At 43.0% G+C, this 18,891-nt stretch overlaps 1 protein-coding gene across 2 annotated transcripts in view; it reads left to right on the plus strand.

Annotated features, from left to right (window-relative positions):
• The window catches only part of prkcz (protein kinase C, zeta), a 92,627-nt gene that overhangs the window by 17,047 nt on the left and 56,689 nt on the right, over positions 1 to 18,891 (plus strand). The window lies entirely within an intron of this gene.

Here is an 18,891-nt window from a genome sequence, read left to right on the forward strand (position 1 = left end):
CACAAAATAAACTTTTAAGATATTTTCATGCGAGAATGTTGCTGTGTAAACTGTGAGCAAGCGCAAATGCAAACACTCAGCGAGAGGAGCTGCTATTGTGTATGTGTGTGTGGATAATAGCAAACACTGAAATACATCTTTTGCACGCAGCAATGAATTTTGTTCACTCAAATTTAGCTTTTCTTCGCTCAAAATAAATTTCTCCTCAAAATGCAACACTTGCGCCTGCAATTTTTTTTTCTTTTTTTTTTCTTTTTTTTTTTCTTTTTTTTTTTTTTACGTGCACTCAGAATAGTTGCACAAAAATAACGCCATACTTAAGTAGTAATGTAATTGTTCTGCAACTCAACTCACATTGAAAACTGTCACAAAGAGCAGGTGAGAGCAGCTGTCACTGTGAGGATACTGGTAGAAAGGATCACTGGGATCAGCCGGTGTTGCTCATCTTGTTATCTGCTGAAGTTCATCCTTTGGCTTCTGAGCTGGAGTTTCCACATATTTAGCTTTGGGTTGTTTGCTACGAGCTTTGTGTTAGCATGCTGTATGTGCAGTAGCTCACAGCAATGGATGGCTGTTTGTAGTTTCATTACTTTATTACATGTAATGTAATGCGATTACATTAATAACTATTTTCAGTTTCTGGCTCTCTTATCAATCTCTAGCACTCTTTATCCTGTCTTCCTTTCATCGCTCGTGGTTGGAGATTTGGTGCTATATACAGTGGCTTGCAAAAGTATTCGGCCCCCTTGAACTTTCCCACATTTTGTCACATTACAGCCACAAACATGAATCAATTTTATTGGAATTCCACGTGAAAGACCAATACAAAGTGGTGTACACGTGAGAAGTGGAACAAAAATCATACATGATTCCAAACATTTTTTACAAATAAATAAGTGCAAAGTGGGGTGTGCGTAATTATTCAGCCCCCTTTGGTCTGAGTGCAGTCAGTTGCCCATAGACATTGCCTGATGAGTGCTAATGACTAAATAGAGTGCACCTGTGTGTAATCTAATGTCAGTAGAAATACAACAAATACAGCTGCTCTGTGACGGCCTCAGAGGTTTTCTAAGAGAATATTGGGAGCAACAACACCACGAAGTCCAAAGAACACACCAGACAGGTCAGGGATAAAGTTATTGAGAAATTTAAAGCAGGCTTAGGCTACAAAAAGATTTCCCAAGCCTTGAGCATCCCACGGAGCACTGTTCAAGTGATCATTCAGAAATGGAAGGAGTATGGCACAACTGTAAACCTACCAAGACAAGGCCGTCCACCTAAACTCACAGGCCGAACAAGGAGAGTGCTGATCAGAAATGCAGCCAAGAGGCCCATGGTGACTCTGGACGAGCTGCAGAGATCTACAGCTCAGGTGGGGGAATCTGTCCACAGGACAACTATTAGTCGTGCACTGCACAAAGTTGGCCTATATGGAAGAGTGGCAAGAAGAAAACCATTGTTAACAGAAAACCATAAGAAGTCCCGTTTGCAGTTTGCCACAAGCCATGTGGGGGACACAGCAAACATGTGGAAGAAGGTGCTCTGGTCAGATGACACCAAAATGGAACTTTTTGGCCAAAATGCAAAACACTATGTGTGGCAGAAAACTAACACTGCACATCACTCTAAACACACCATCCCCACTGTCAAATATGGTGGTGGCAGCATCATGCTTCTCTTCAGCAGGGACAGGGAAGCTGGTCAGAGTTGATGGGAAGATGGATGGAGCCAAATACAGGGCAATCTTGGAAGAAAACCTCTTGGAGTCTGCAAAAGATTTGAGACTGGGGCAGAGGTTCACCTTCCAGCAGGACAACAACCCTAAAAATAAAGCCAGGGCAACAATGGGATGGTTTAAAACAAAACATATCCATGTGTTAGAATGGCCCAGTCAAAGTCCAGATCTAAATCCAATCGAGAATCTGTGGCAAGATCTGAAAACTGCTGTTCACAAACGCTGTCCATCTAATCTGACTGAGCTGGAGCTGTTTTGCAAAGAAGAATGGGCAAAGATTTCAGTCTCCAGATGTGCAAAGCTGGTAGAGACAGACCCTAAAAGACTGGCAGCTGTAATTGCAGCAAAAGGTGGTTCTACAAAGTATTGGCTCTGGGGGCTGAATAATTACGCACACCCCACTTTGCAGTTATTTGTAAAAAATGTTTGGAATCATGTATGATTTTCGTTCCACTTCTCACGTGTACACCACTTTGTATTGGTCTTTCACGTGGAATTCCAATAAAATTGATTCATGTTTGTAGCTGTAATGTGACAAAATGTGGGAAAGTTCAAGGGGGCCGAATACTTTTGCAAGCCACTGTAAATAAAATTGAATTGAACTGAATAATTAAACCTTGCAGCGGGTTACATTTAACACTGCTGTTAATGAAAGTGTGCCTAGTTTGTGTTAGTGCTTCTCCATGTAATCCTGCTGTTGTCAGAAGCTCTGTGGACACCTGAGGCCTGACTTTGACTTTGTTCGGTGTGTTTTGCTCTTTTGGTCGTCTTGAGAATTCATTGTTCCCTGCACAGATTTCAGGTTCCAGATGAAGGGGCTCTTGGGGATTGTTGGGATTTCCCTCTAATATCATGGGTCCTGCTATGGTTTGGAGCCTGAGTAAGATAAAGGAATTGGTTTGGATTAACTAAATCCATCCAGTGGCCGCTACATTAACACATAACAACTTTGGAATTCTACTAGAAACAGTTGATCATATTTGTTTGTCAAAGCTGAATTCAGGGCAAACTACGCTAAATTAGCGTTTTTAGCTAACAGTTACAATAAGCATAAAAGTTACTGTACGGCTATCATTTGTTAACATGACGCTTGTTCTTATACATGTAATACATTTATTACCAACCTTTTATCCGCTGGTCATTTGACATGACGAATGACTTCTGAAGTCTTAATTCAGCTCAAGATGCTGTAGATTCCCGTCAGTAACACTTTCGGTCCGCTAGTAAAACGTAGTTCTATTAATCTGCGCTCGATTACTCTTGAACCGGAACCGGATGTAAGTTCCTAAAAACTGAATTTTGGAACTGAAACTGAATGGTGAGAAGTGAATCTGAAATTATTCGAGAACTAAATTTTTAAAGGATAAAATACGGTTTCAAAGCAAATGAATTCATTTTCAAAATATAAAATTCAATTTCAATTTAGTGATGATCATTTTCAAACCAATAAATTGAATTTCAAATTAGGCTAATTCAAATTCAGTTTTTAAAAGCATTTATTCAAGTTACAATTCAGATTCTATCTGAGCAATTCAAATATGAATTTAACTTCAGTTTCTGATGGCACAGATTTCTGCCCATACACCTCTCCTTTGGTTTCCTCTCAGATCAAACCTGGAAACTGTAGATGGCTTTCAGCTCACTTCCTTATAAAACTCTGTGGTTTTTGGTAAATTGACCAAAATGATACCAAGAAAATCCAACATGTTACTAATGTGAAGCTCTGTGCTGACAACAGACGAGGCTCCGCTTGAAAGCAGCTGGTTTTCTTTTTCTGTATTTGTGTGTGTGTGTGTGTGTGTGTGTGTGTGTGTGTGTGTGTGTGTGTGTGAGTGTGAGTGAAGAGGAAACAGACTCCCCTGTGTGCACACAGAGCGATGGAAGGTGGGAGGAGGCACTGAAATCCCGGATGATGTGCTCAGTGGATGGAGGCTGCCCTGCCTTGCACCAGATTCTGTGATAAAGCATTCCCCCTCACCACCACCAAGCCCTACCCATCCCCCCTCCCCTCCTCCCAGCACAAACCCCCGCACCACCCTAGCACCTCCCTCTCTCTGTGGCACCGCTGTCTGGCTAGGGAGGAGCCTCGAGTGCTGCTGCATCACAACATAGGTTGACATGAGATGTGGTGCGAGAGCGAGGGCGGGTGCATTGTACCGTACAGACATCGGCTCCAACACGGGCACTCGCTTTCCTCCCTGCTTCTCTGGTTTTTGTTCTGCCTGCAAAAGCCAAGAAAAACAATGGCTGAGATGTGACTTCATCAAGGACGAGCTCCGCAAGCAGACGGGAGAAAGAGACAGAGCGAGAGAATCAAAGAGCCTTGTGAAGAGCAAGGAGAATATCTCAGAGGGAGGGAGGGGGGCGAGGAAATAATGAAATAAATCCCAGAGAGGAGAGAGAGAGAGGGAGGGATCGTCAGAGGGATGTAGCAGTGTGTATCCTCGCCAGCTCGCCACACACACATACATGAACACACACTCACAAACACTGAGCGTGGATTATGTGCTGACAGAGGAGGACAGAGAGGAGAAGGCACACCGGGCGGTGAGCTATCTTATCAGCTATCCATCCTTCCACCCATCCATCTTTCATCAGTCTGTGCTTCCATGTCACACCACAGAGACAATGGATCTGTGCCGAGCGTGTGAATCTTCATCCATAACAAGGATGTGTGATTGATGTCTGCGTTATAGCCGGTTGGGCCACGCACAGCAGGCAAGGACTGAATGTAAGCTGCTAACAGCGCTAGCAGGGCAGTGTTTGTATCGCAGCCACGAAGGGCCGACTGTGTGCCACTTAAACGAGAGGCTACACCTGCCGACAAGGGTGACACAGTGCTGCTTTACATGTGAGTGAGGGCTTGCATTGTTATGGTGTCTGCTAGTGCTGCGATTCAGAGGTGTTTCAGTGACATCAACGTGATTTAATGGCAGCGATGCAGACTGGCACATCAGAGCTCTGTTCCACTGGATGCACTGGGATTTCTTAACCTAGATTGACTGGGAAAGCTAATCCTTTGTGACTGAGACTGTGTCTCTGTCTGACACAAATGTCGCTGGTATAAAATGCAATAACAATTAAAGCTAGGATAGAAAACAGGGCAATGATCAGTCTGTTGATGCTATGGGTGACCTTCACAAACCTGTCAGTGTTTCTCTCTGTGCCTTACACAGGATGTTTGCTCACTCCAGGATCAACGTCCTAAAAAGCCCCAAATCTTCATTTTCTCTGCGTGTATGTTGTCAAATAATGCGCGCACACATGCCATACAAGGCTTACATGACAATACTGGAAGTGTCTGTGTCTGTGTGTGCAGGAGCTTTATCAAATCTGAGAAAATGAAATTGGTGACATCATCGGGGTTATCTCGGGTTGTAAACACACACTTGGGTCACAGCCTGTCTGGAGACATTGCATTATAGTCATATAGCAACAATGGTATTTGTCACCAGGTTGAGCAGCTTGGCAGAATGAGGATCCAAAGCAGCTTCATGGTGATCATGTCCTGGTATTTAGTGTCCACTGTGGACACCCTGCTGTGATGTTACCACTGGTTTCCCACCAGGTTGTTTCTTGGAGAGAAACCTGTCAATGTTTGAGGAGATTGTGGTGCAGCTGATTAGCAAGGTGCATCCATGTCATGTAGATAAAAGGTTAGCATCCATGTGGACAGCATCTCCAAACCGCGGTGCTCATGGTTTAAAGGCACGCTCTGTGGGTGTTACTACAGCACGCTCTTCCTGTGCTTGATCAGTCGCTCGTACTTTGAATGTTTCTTTGCCCAAAGTGACGAGGCACTTCAGCGTTCAGCTTCTCCTTCCTTGGCTTGTTCTCTGCAGCGCTGGGGGGAGTATTACATCTCAGAGGCTATATCTGGCTCTGGAAACATTCTGGGCTTCTTGGGCCTATAGTGGCTGTGCTGTATGCAACGTGAGTCATGCTGGATATTGATCCTTTCTAACTATTTCTGACTGAGTGGGACTGTGGCACAGAAGGTTTGTTGGAAGTTTCTGTCATGCGTGCCAGTTTTGCTGACTGGACACTGACCTATTATTAGCTCTTTATGGATCAGCTGAACAGCTTTGTCTATCAGCAGTGTAGCCACTGATATGTAATGCTACATAATAACAGATGTGCTGGTTAGTGATGTGACTGTCAGTATCATCTGTACCATGTACAACAGCTGTCTCCTGGTTTTCTTCTGGAGGGCCCATTGATACTGCATTATGGGGCTCCAGTCAGCCTGGAAGTGGTTAATCTGGTTAAACTGGCCCAGTGAACTGCTGCTTTAATATCAGGCTAACCGTGGAGTAGGAAACCTCTTCATGTTACTCTTCTACAATGAGTCCCTAATTTAAAGAGGGAGCAGCATCTGTTTCCAGTCTTTGTGTTGCCACACTGTTGTTAGAAGCTGATGCATGTGGCGTGTAATGGTATTGTGCAGCTACTGCAGTCCCAGCATGTGCACACACTTCCAAGTGTTAAAAGATCAGCGTGAGAGGATATGTGACAGAGCAGGCCACAAGCTAAAGGCTGTGTATTGGTCACTGTCTGCCTTTTGTTACTTATTACTGAACCTTAAAGGCAAGGATGGCTCTGTCAGTGCTGGGAGGTGTTCTGTGCAGAGACCACAGTGTTTCCATCATCAGCACTTCAGATAACACTCCAATTAGAAATGCACACAGCACTCATCCTGGTCCTAATCACCATGCTGGTTGGCCTTTCTTTGGAGCCTTTCTATATACTGATTAGCATTAATATGTACAAACAGTGTCGAGTGATAGTCTGCACAGCTTTCACTGTTGATGTAATATAGTCCCTTAAACTGAGCCCTTTATTGTCCCAATGTATTATTTACATTATAATGAGGAATGCATTGATTTGGCTGAGTACTGGCATACTTGGGGATTACATCATCTCATCAGCCCTGGCTTAGGCAGTGCTTTGAAAATCCACTTTCAGCATACTCATTACTTGCTTTAAGTTGAAGTCACTAATGTAATCCTGTGGGATATCGGATCACCGATATAATCTGATTGCTTCTGTAAACTGATGTAGCTCCATGGCAACCTAAAAATAACGACCGGTTTTTACGCTATAGCTCATATTGGTAGTCGTTCAAGTCAAGTCAAGTGTTTTTATCTGACCAACTAATCCAGGTCATGTATGTATAGTCAAGATGCTTCATGCTTCTGACATCTTCATTCTACCAGCTGGAGTTTATAAAGTCCAAGAATATCAACAGTGAACAAATCAAACTAAAGAGGCCGCTGAGTAATGTTTCAGCAGAAGTAAGTTGGAAAGGCAGTACTTCATGTTTACCTCCTAATCGTTTAGTTGAAGTTTGCAGCCAGTCTGAGCCTCTGCTGTCAGACTGTATTTCAGCTGTGACAGGGTCATTATCGTGACCTCCACTGAAAGGAAACTGTCCTCTGTGCTCGCTGACACACTTCTTCAAAGAGTCGAGTGTGGGCTCAAAGCATAGGCGGAATCAGTCGCTGCTCCCTTTTTTAGGATCCCTGACAACTTCTTAAATACATGAACCAGGGTCATGAAATTCTCAGGGCTTAAAAACATTTAAGTTCAGTTCAAAACTGGAACCAAATCAGTTTTGCATGAATCACAATCTAAACCCCCAAATCATCTTTTCTGTGATCAGCTTTGCTCGTGGGCTGTTTCCTCATTTAAGTAGCAGGACTGTGCCAGTCTAATGTCTAATGTGGCTTAACAGAAACCATCATTATCGCTTGTATTAATTAAAAAATTCACTGAGTGATCTTAAATCCTTCTTAAAGCCCCGGCCCACCTTGGATTCCAGTGTTTCCCTCACAGAGTAGCATGTGTTGGTCAGTGATGTGTTATAGGCAGTACTGAACAAACTGCTTCACTTCAGAGCAACAGTGCAGCCTGATCTATTGTTGCATGCTGCACAGTGGAACCAGCACATTAGCTGCACCTGCAGCAACAGTTATAATAACGACACAAACTAAAGGAGGCTTTAGGCCAGAGCCCCAGCCTGATGTCACATGACGTCCTGGTTTAAAAGCTTTGGTCTTTTTAATGTCGCTGCAGCTGCTGAATGATGAGGCCAGGACTTCATGCTGTCATATTAAAGGACAAATGGTTTGTTGTTGGTGTGCCGGTGACAACTGTGAACAGGTTTGATACCAGATAGAAATATGGTTTAAAATGCTTGAGTGTTGTGAGGAGCTGTCGCTGGTGCAGCAGAAGGAATCCTGAAAAGATTAGGATGCTTTTCAAGCTCCTTCCCACAACAGCAGGTCAGAGCTGAGGAACCTTGATCGAAGAATTTTTGTACCTTGGAAACAAAAACAACAACTGCAGCGGCACACATTGTGCAGCCTGCTAGCTTTGTTTGTCCTGGCAGAAAGTAAGCAGGCTTTTACTAATAAATGCAGAAACACAGTTTAGCTGTTTAGGTGGCTCTCAGGAATCACTGACCCGTCCTTTACAGTTACCACATTATCCAACCCCTGCAGTTCATCGGATAATGCGAGTATAAGGAACACTTTCCCCACATCCATGGTGATAGTTTTAATGACCTAAAATCAAGAATTTTACTGTGCTTATCTGAGGACAGCTGAATGCTGTTCAAACCTGGTGCATGGCTGCCGCTTCGTGATTCTTCTTTTCTTTGCATATTTCTCACGTATACATTTCACAGCTCATCTTAATAATAACAGCTAATAATTAAATGCAGAGTGGTGTGTAAACACTCAGGATACACACAGGACAACCTGATCCAGCTCTAACTGTACACTTTGTCAGAAAGTTTTAAACCTAACCTTAAAACCAGAGAGGGTGGGAGCTGGTTCATCAGAAGATGAAGGCTCTGCCTCCTCTTCTACTTTCATAGATCCAGGAAGCACAAGTAAGCCTGCAGTGCGAGAGCGATGTGCTCTAATGAGGTGAAACGGTCATTAAGATAAGACGGGGCCTGATTATTTAAGACCTTGTATGTGAGGAGCAGGATTTTGAATTCTGGATTTAACAGGAAGCCAATGAAGGGAAGCCAATACAGGAGAAATCTGCTCTCTCTTTCCAGTCCCTGTCAGGACTCTTGCTGCAGCATTTTGGATTAACTGAAGGCTTTCAGGGAGTTTTTAGGACTTCCTGATAATAATGAATTGCAGTAGTCCAGCCTGGAAGTAATAAATGCATGAACTAGTTTTTCAGCGTCACTCTGAGACAGGATATTTCTAATTTTAGAGATGTTGCACAAATGGAAGAACGCAGTCTTACATATGTGTTTAATATGTGCATTGAAGGACATGTCCTGGTCAAAAATGACTCCAAGGTTCCTCACAGTGTTACTGGAGGCCAAGGTAATGCCATCCAGAGTAAGAGTCTGGTTAGATACCATATTTCTAAGATTTTCAGGGCCGAGTACAATAACCTCAGTTTGATCTGAATTAAGAAGCAGAAAGTTAGCGGCCATCCAGGTCTTTATGTCTTTAAGACATTCCTGCAGTTTAACTAATTGGTGTGTGTTATTCAGTGAATGGATCATCAGCTTAAATCCAAATTCATCTGTGTTCTTGATGTGACCCAACTTTGACCAAGAACCCCACAGTCACTGTGAACAGTCCCACACACTGCTTTGCTGTAGATTCATCAAAGTACAACTAACTAACTTATTTGTCCTTCAGTAAACGTTTTCCAACTCTAAGTGCAGTTATGTCTCATTGTCGTACAGTTGGCAAACACTGACAAACTTCATCCAAGCAGTTTGTGTGTTTGCTGAAATGTGCTGCCCACTTTAAGCCTCAAGTATCGAACTATAGATGATCCATAAATGGGACATTTATTCCTCTTTCCCTGGTGATGAAGGCATCAGTAGGATTGCTGTTGGATGTGTCACTGTGCCCACATGTTTGATGTTGGAAGATGCACAATGACATGGAATAAAAACTCAAATCTGTTAAATTGTTAAAGCAGGAAGAGTTTTGAAACTGTAAGGAGTAGAACATGCACTTATATTAGGAAGTAACAGTAATCAGCTGTCTGGAAAATAAATACTTTCCACCTGTTATCAGCTCCCGTTTGGGAAGTCTGAAGGAAATCTTGCAGTTTTTTCCAGCTCAGGACAAAAGTACCAGGTGATCTTTGTACATTGATTGCAGTGTGATTGCTCTGCACGTGACTCTGTGGGGTTTAGTCGATGTTTGATCGTATCTCCCGACCCAGGTGTGGACTTCTTCTCAAGCTTTGCTGTGGTCCGAGTGGTCGTAACGTTGTCATTTTGCCTTTGCTAGTTAAACAGTTGTTCTGTACATGGTTCAGTTTAAAAGCCCTGTTTGAAAAGAAAAGTGTGTGTGAGTGTAACAGTCACACATCACAGAGCTCAGCTGTCAAAGAGCAGGAGCCGGCGATGACTTAGTTCAGTCTGGGACGTGCTGAACATGACAGAGAGGGTTAACCACATCAGTCAGTTACACATCTGTCAGTCATACACCAAGGAGCTGCTCAGGTCAGACTCACACCGATCATTAAAATGCTCAATAAACAATATTCAGGTTTATGTTTCTTAACGTGCAGAGTGATAACGAAGTAGTTGTGCCCAGAAAAGTATTCACCGTTATCTGTAGTAAAATACAGTGACCTCTGATCCAGTAACAAACCTAAACGTGTGTCTTGAACGGTCATACGTGATGTTACATCACACATGTTCACACACTGTGATTTCTGGAACTGTTCCCGAGCTCATGCAGTGACTTACCACACGTCTGTTTCTATGCAGTGAGGACCCGCCTGTCACAGGCATTCACCTGGCGTCCTGCTGTTATACTATAGAGGACGAGCCAAACACTGAAACTGTCAGTTTTCTGTCACAGTTGACACATCCCAACTTTTTTTAAAGACGTATCGCTGCCAGCAAATAGAGAATGAGCTCATGCTTTTGTATTAATAAGTGTGTGTAGATGGGTTTGCAAACATCTCTTCTCCTGCAGATGTTTATCAGTGCAGCTATTTAGATGTGGCTAAAACAACCTGGTTCAGTTTCGTCATGATGAAACTATTAATTGGACTGTCTCTGTGCATCAGATCAATGAAGGTAACCCCGGCCATGGAAGGTGCTTCACATGCTCTCTTCAGGTTTTAAACTCTGACCTGGTTCTCTGCCGTCCAATCAAATGGATGGATTTCTGTATGAACTGATTTGTTAACAGGATTTAGAAATTTGATTTGATTACAAAGCTCGGCTGTTCTGAGGTTCATCGTCCACTCAGGAGGACATTCTGTGTAAGCTGCAGAAGTGACCTAACAGATATGTCACCGTTTATTTCAGCTGTAGCTCAGTTTGCTGTAGTTTTCTCTAATAAGGCAGCTGGATGTCCGGGCTCCACACCCACAACTCTGAGCACACCTCTTCACTTTTAAGCATCTCTAGCTCCAGAAATAGCAACAGTAGTTTAGTAATGTGTCAGGCCTCCTGCTGCACTGCAGCACACCCATATGTTCTCGCTGCTTGTTCTAACGAAGCAGCTGGGAAGCTTTCTGCCATTGATCTGAATGTGGAAGCGCCCCACATCTGCTTGGATGTATTTGATTTGCACAGAAGTGACATAATTTGTTACTATTTAAGTGCATGGAGCTGAATTTCATGCAGCATTAATCATCTGGTCACATGTTGACTGAGACTAATCCAGAGCCCAAATATTAACAGCAGCTCAGGAACAAGAGCAGCGTTTGAATCTTTTCTTTAGATGGACTTTGTGTCCATTGTTTTGTAGTCTGTGACCGAATTATTCAGATGTTCAATATCAGTGTAATGCTGCCTCCTTAACCTGTTACTCAAGTTACACATATTCAGGAAAATTCAGTCACAGATTTTTAAAATGGATTTTGTGAGAGAATTTTGTTCATTTTGTGAGGACCAGTTTAAGTCAGACTCTGAATCAGTTTCAGAGACACACTGCAGATTTAGCATGTTAAAGATTACAGCGGGTGAAGCCTGTGTGTTTGCTGGACATCTCTCGATCTACATCTATCAACACTAAAACGCTCTCAGTGGTAGCTTTGTTAGTGTGGACTATGGCACAGCAGAGCACCATTGTTTTCTCTCCAACACACTGTAGCTTCTATACTTATCAGAATGATGCATTGTGGTGTCTGCTGAGACAGTGCTGGGCAATAAGACTGGACGTCTCACTGAAACACTGAGGATAAGCATTTGTTCTGATAAAGTTATTCCAATGATGACAGTAAATCTTATGATTTTTTTTCAGCTATTTATTAATAAGTGACTTTTATGTATATATATGCCTGTATATATTGTGCTATTCTTAGTTATTGTCTGTCTCTGTTAATGTTTGTTTATAATGGAGCACTGTAACGAAAAATAATTTCCCCTAGGGATCAATAAAGTATTCTGATTCTGATTCTGATGCAGTCTTAAAGAATGACAGTGTGTGCTATTGTACACAAGAACATCAGGATGTTTTACCAAACAAATTCTAATTTTGGCTTGGCATCAGTTTATGGCCTCGTCAGTCCCAGTGAGACGATTAGTTACACTGTGTGAAGCCACCCTCGCTCACAGAGAGAATAAGCTCTTCCAAAAAATAACTGTTATGTACAAAACAGCTCATGTATAACCAACTGCAGGAGCCGCAGACACAAACGCTGCAAAATCAGTAAATAGAAGCTCAGTAAGGCTAAAAATAATAAGCTAGGAAACAGTCAGTGTAGCACTGTGTATGTTTAGCTGCATTGCGGTCTTCATAAGGAGTGTTCTTGTTATCACCTAAATCCACTTGTGGCTGCTGTAGGCTGGGACTACACTGCTGTGTGCTGGTAGCTTCCTAGTTGACCTGCCTGCCCTGTGCCATGTTTTTAAGCAGCTGGCACTGTGAGTGTGAGCTTTACTTACAGTGGTGGCCTTCAAACAGTGCACAGTGTCTACATGTGGCTACATTGTATTTCTGTGTCTCTTCTTGAAAGCTTTGGAAAAGCTAAAAAGGAGACCTCAGTTATTATTTTTCAATTGAGCATCGTCCAAGTCTAGAATAGACTGTGAGCAGTGATCTGATGGTGTGATGCAGTAACTTATAGACAAGAAGGACACACCCAAATAAAAACATCTCCCTTTACCTGTTTAGTCTGCACTGGCTGAACAGCTGTAAATTATTATTACTGCTATAGTAGATATTTATTTATTTATTTACTATGAGCTGAAAATGACAAACAACACTGTAGAAAGAGAAGCAACAAAACATGATGAAAACACCTGAGAACACATCAAACTGTACTACTGTGTATCAAAGTTAAATATCTTCAGAAAAATGTTCCCTGTCAGTGTTGAGCAGGTTAATCTTACTGCTGCGTGTGTTTAAAGATGAGATCATGTTAAAGACTTTATATTGTGTTTATAGCAGCCGTCCATAAGGAACGTGTCAGAGTACAATCAGCTGTTCATGAGTGTGACAGTTGGCTGTCGATGTGTACAGACAAACTGTTGCTGGGACATGGTCAGCTGTTATTGCTAATGTACTAAATGAGTTAATAACAGCGTTATCAAACTCCCGCTTCTCTGCATCACACACGCTGGCCCAGCGGTTACTGTGTCACGCTGACACATCACTGAAGAACCTCCACTTACTCAGGCTGGCTGTGTTTCTGAAGCACAGACTGAGCTCACAGCATGCTGGTCTGCCATCAGCTTACAGTCAGAGAGCAGCAGTTTGTGCACAAACCACCAGAGAAAAAGTCGATGGCTTGCCTGCTTCTTGTTGTTCCCATGCTCATCACTGCTGTCCACAGGATGTGTCTGAGGCAGCCTTCTACTGTTGGCCTACAGTAGCAGAACTATTCTCAGCTCAGTTTGGAGATTTGTTTTATGTTTTTTAGATGTAAAGAAACGCTCTCAGGCTTAATTGCAGTCAGATACTTTTGTGTGTTCTTGTGTCCATGCAGCTGTCCTAGCTTGACTATGTGATGGACAGTTATCTGCATATTCTGGTGAAATAGTAGCAAAAGGTACGTCCTGTGCAGATGCACACAGGAAGGGTCTGTATTATACAGACTAATGGCCAGACTGTTAACAGAACAGAATACAGAGGGTCACACAGCAGTGTCTCCTGGGACTTGGACAAAGCGTAACAAATAAAAAGCAAAGATTCAGTGATTCTGTTGATGTAAAGAAGTATTTGCAGTGACTTTGTGTCTGCTGATGTCCACATGACAGTCTGTGGGTTCCTGCTGTGGGACACAAGAACCTGCAGACCCTCATGTGGTAATAAATCTTCACCCCTCTGCTACCACAGGGACTTCTGGGTGTCATCCCATCGTCTTCCCACTCAGCCTGTATGACCCGGGTGCCATGAAGCCCAGTGTGATTGTTTAGTACTTTGGTATGAAGTTCTAGCATCTGATGTTTTCCTGCTGGCTGCCCTCAGCAGTAAATCGAGTCAGAGCAGAGCCTGAGTCACTGTGAGAGCAGACAGATGAGGCTTGTACACACAGCCTGCCTCTGATTATGATGCACCAGTCTCTTCATATAAGAGCTTCCAGTCTCCAGGAGGGTTTTCATGCAGAGCCTGCCAGAGCTGATGGAATTGTGTTACTGGTTTTCATGCATGGACTGAAAAGTCATTTAACTGATAATAAGGCAGGGCTGAAGAACATGTTTGCTTTGATTTACCTGTGATAAGGCATCAGCAGCAAAGCCATATGTCATCATTTCCTGTGTGGAAGCCAGTGTCAGTAACAGGGGCTGTTCTTCTGTGCATCTACAGACTGGTGTTCACATGGTTACCATGGAACTGGAACCAGAGACCAGTGTGCTGCTGGGTCCTGAAGTACTGCAGTCAACATGTGTCTGCAGTCGAGTGCTTTCATTTAAGGAGAACAAACGTATTGGACTCAGGGTTCAGAATTAAAGCCATTTTTATAAACAAGAACTCCATTTTCAGACACTAAAAATGGAAAAACATCATTTTCAATGTAGGTTCTTGTTTGTTTGGTAGTTAACGACTCCAGAAACCATGAACATAAAAATTCTTTGTTTCTTCTGTACAGATGCCCTGTTGGGCTCAGATAAGTGAGGAACTTTCCATCTCTTTGGAAAGTCTTGGATGTTTTTGCAGTATGCTTTGATTCGTAACCTGATGTAGTAAACCTGTCTCTGCCAACCCAGGGAAAGATGGTCTCCACTGAGTGGTCTTCCTTTTGTCCTGTTAATGCTGCTGAACTGATGAGTGTTAACTTCTGGTAAGATTGGACCGAATGGATGATTTGGTCATTCTTGCAGATGCTGCTAACTCCCTGATGGAATAACGATGGATCCTCATGTCCAGAGTCCAAGAGTTAGGCGAACCTTCTGAGACGGGCTAAGAAAAGATGGAGGACAGTAATGTCTTCAGTTATTAGTATGGACGAGTCACTGTGTATGTACACACACTAATAATCCCTGTTTTTAAACCGTGCTAAGGTCCAAACTGCAGGCTCAACACTGGCTCTTGGATGCTGAACTAATGTAATCAGCTGGTCTGTGTGTCGTTCAGTGGTGGGGAGCTGGTTTCCTACTGGTGCACATGGGAATCCCCTGAGTGGAGGAAACTGGAGTTATCAGTGTTTCGTCAGGGTCACAATCAGCAAACGTAAAACAAAATGTGTGATTCAGTGTAATGAATATAGGAAAGCTCACCTTTCATATAAAAAAGCCTTTTCGTATTTATGCAGATGCACTCGTTTGTCTCACTTGATTAAAGCCATTCTGGTTTTAATCAACGAGTGCTGTAGCTGTAACCAAGGCCACATTTCCACCACTGTAAACTGGATAAACTGGAACCACACAGCAGTTTATATAAGTTAGTGAACCTGAGTGATGCAGCTCTGTGATCCTGCTAACACATGTCAGTGATTTCTTTATTTAGCTGGTTTAGAAATAATGGAGGCTGGATGTGATTCATGAACCTGACTGAAAAATGCTGATACATGCATCATGGAGCTCAGTTTGTCTACTATTAGAATGAGTTTGATGATCTTTGATGAATTATTTGGACCCAAGAATCAGACTGAAATGCAAAGTTTACACAGTGATATTAAGACGAGTGTGGTGAAGAGAACGACAGTGGCAGTCAGGCAGGTTTCCAGTTAGTGTGGGTGTGTGGATCTCTTACTTAAGTTCTGGATGAAGACACCTGTGTAACGATGAACAGTGATCTGATTCAGACGAGCAGATGGAGGAACAGCTCCACCCAGGAGCACAGAGCAGGTGACGGCCGCCCATCAGTCCACCTGAAGCAGAGGACCAGAGAAAAAGAGCCCGGCCACCTCGAGGAGCAAACAGACGAACGGCAGGCTGAAGTTAGCTCGATAAGGACTCATTGTGCTGACTTCATGGTATGCACTGAGTTAATACTGGTTAAATATTAGATATGTTAATTCATCAGTTTCCCTGTGCAGAGCTGTGTTTTTGGAAAAGCTCGTCCAGTTTGGGATAAATGATATTTTGGCTTGTAGCTAATCACTGTTGAGGCTGGCACAGGAGGGTCAGTGTACGCAGGAGGGTCAGTGTACAGTGGCTTAACAGTCAGTCAGTGAAATCACTGTAGAGGGAGAACTATAGTCAAAACTAAAGCAATAACCTCACTTCCTGTTTTATTTTGATAGTCTCTGTGTCCGTTTCCCCTTAGTTTGAGCCGTGTTCCCACCTGTGGTCTGGTTATCCTCAGTGTGTTCGTGTCCTCAGCCGCCCTCTGCTCATGTTTCCTTAGTAGTTTCCTTTCCTAGTTTCTTCCTGGTTGCAATTTTTTGCATTTCCTTTGAGCCTTTGGGGATGGCTGTCTGTCTCCGAGTGCTGCTCCAGTACACGGCCATAGACTGGTATAAATAAACAGCTGTGGTTTTAATGGGAGGACAGTCTCAGCTTGGACAACTCGCAGGTACAAAAATTGAGAAATGATTTAATGTGAATAGTTGATATCACTGTGTCGTGGTTGGATACGTGTTTGATGACCGGTGTTTCTAATCTCACGTCAGCCTGACAGAGGCTCAGTGACTCACTCAGCCTGAGACACTGTTAGAGACACATGGTTTTTCTAGGACACACACTCACCCTTCTCCTCCTTCAGATCAATAATCTATTTTATCTTTTGTAAGTGGAAAAGCCCGTGGTCACTGTCTTCTGGGAGGAGCGCTCTTTTTATTTTTGCTAACTGGGTTGGAAATAAACCTTTAAGTAACACAGCAGTTGTCTGATCCATCCAGAATTTGGGTCACGTCGCCCTTCGGATAAGAAAATGTTGTATTAAAAGCTGATGATTGAAGCTGTTTTGAACCTCTCTGACCGTTCTGCAGGAAACACATGATTAGAGCTTTGAGAACTGGGCCATGTCATATAAAGGCCCCCTGGGCTCTGTTGTGCTTGGATTTATGCATGTTTGAAGCTTTTTTCCTCTCTGACAGATCTGATGAGTTTCTCCAGGTAGAGCTGATGAGTTAGGAGGCTCGTGAAAAAACTGAAAGGGAGGAGTTTATGTGCTAAAAACAAGGAGCATGAATCAGAGTGATGGGACCCTGTTATCTGTTAGGTTTGCACCTGTGCAGCTGTTGTACATCATTACCAATGTGGGCAAAGTTCAAATCTTTAAGGAAACGCAGTCTGAATAAGGAACAGGAAGTGTTTGTCTTACATAAACTGGTTATCGCTGTCAGCTAACACCAACCTTGTTACTGATTTACTGCAGCGCTGCTGGTCACGTGTTTTGCTCTGTGTTCTACTCGCTGTTCTCGGTTCTGTTTCCAAGTCTAAAGACAAGAACGTTCCTACACTGGAAGCCAAGGTTTCAATGAAGAGACGCTTAAACCACTATAGACACAACCATGTTAGACACTGACCACAGCTCTGCAGAAGGATTATTCCACAAGGCCTGGTTATTGTCTGTGTCCGTTAGTAAGCAACAGTTTTGTTCTACAGGTGAAACGTGTGTAGTGTGACTGTAGATGCACAATCACAGCATTGCCAGCTGAGGTCTGTAGTGAGTTTGCATTGTTTTAAAGAACTATTGAACTGGAGATCAACACCCATACACACATTACACACTGCCTTTAATTACTGGAGCCTGACAAACTGAACACACCTGAGTGTGACAGGATTTGAGGACACCTGATACACCTGAACAGTTCTACCTGTAGATCTGACTGACAGTAATAATGATGCTGACTGTGCCTGATATTTAAAAACAAGCTTCATTTATTATTCTGCTCACTGTAAAAATGAATAAATAATCCAGTGTTACAACATTGATTGTCAAACATGATGAAACACACCTGTTAAAGATGGTGGTGTATGATACCGCTGACAGAGGCCAGTTGTCACAGTCAGAGTAATCAGACTAAAGCTGTGCTGTGAAGGAAGTTGTTGTGAGTTAGTGACACACTGTTTCCTCTCCAGCTCGCAGGTGTGAGTTTGAGAGTTATTCCAGTACTTCTGATGTGAGGTTTTCTATTTGAGAGGAGCCACAGTGTGCAGAGTGGTACACAGTGTTAATGCTGTGCGTCTGTATGTGGTGACAGATGACAGTGAAGGAATTATAGCCTTACATTCACAGAGCGTTCAGACAGACATGTGATGAAATACACACCCCGTTGCTCTTACTCTTTCACATCGTATTATAAATATTGTTTGACAGTTACTTTATAATTGTGTTGTGTAGATCCAGAAACATGTTGTTAGGTGTGAGGTGGTACTGTGCTCCTGCTCATCGCATACAGCTGACTCTTTGTTCAGTTGTTGGTTTTTCAGCTTTAGTCAGAAACACAACAGATTTAGACACAAATAACTGTCATCCTGTTACCCCATCTAATACACTGTTACAAACTGGCAGGACTGATGACCCACATTACTGTTAACAGATGGTCACTCAATGCTACCTTAATGACAGCTTAACAGATAGCTAATATTGGGTAATGATAACTTTGGCTGCATCCCTGTCTGATGGATCAGATGGATCTGCTTTTTCCATCTGACAAAGCTTTGACGCTGGATGTGCTTCCTGGTGCAATCCTCCCAGTTATCTGGGCTTGGGACCAGCACTGGGAGTACACTAGCTTGTGTCTTTCCGAGCTAGCTAATAGCTATTGGGTAATTGCTAATAGCTGAGCAGCTAACATTACTGTGTGTGCTA

The sequence above is a fragment of the Simochromis diagramma genome, unplaced genomic scaffold (assembly GCF_900408965.1).
Source record: "Simochromis diagramma unplaced genomic scaffold, fSimDia1.1 OVJJ01000644.1, whole genome shotgun sequence".
In the NCBI taxonomy this organism is placed as follows: domain Eukaryota; kingdom Metazoa; phylum Chordata; class Actinopteri; order Cichliformes; family Cichlidae; genus Simochromis; species Simochromis diagramma.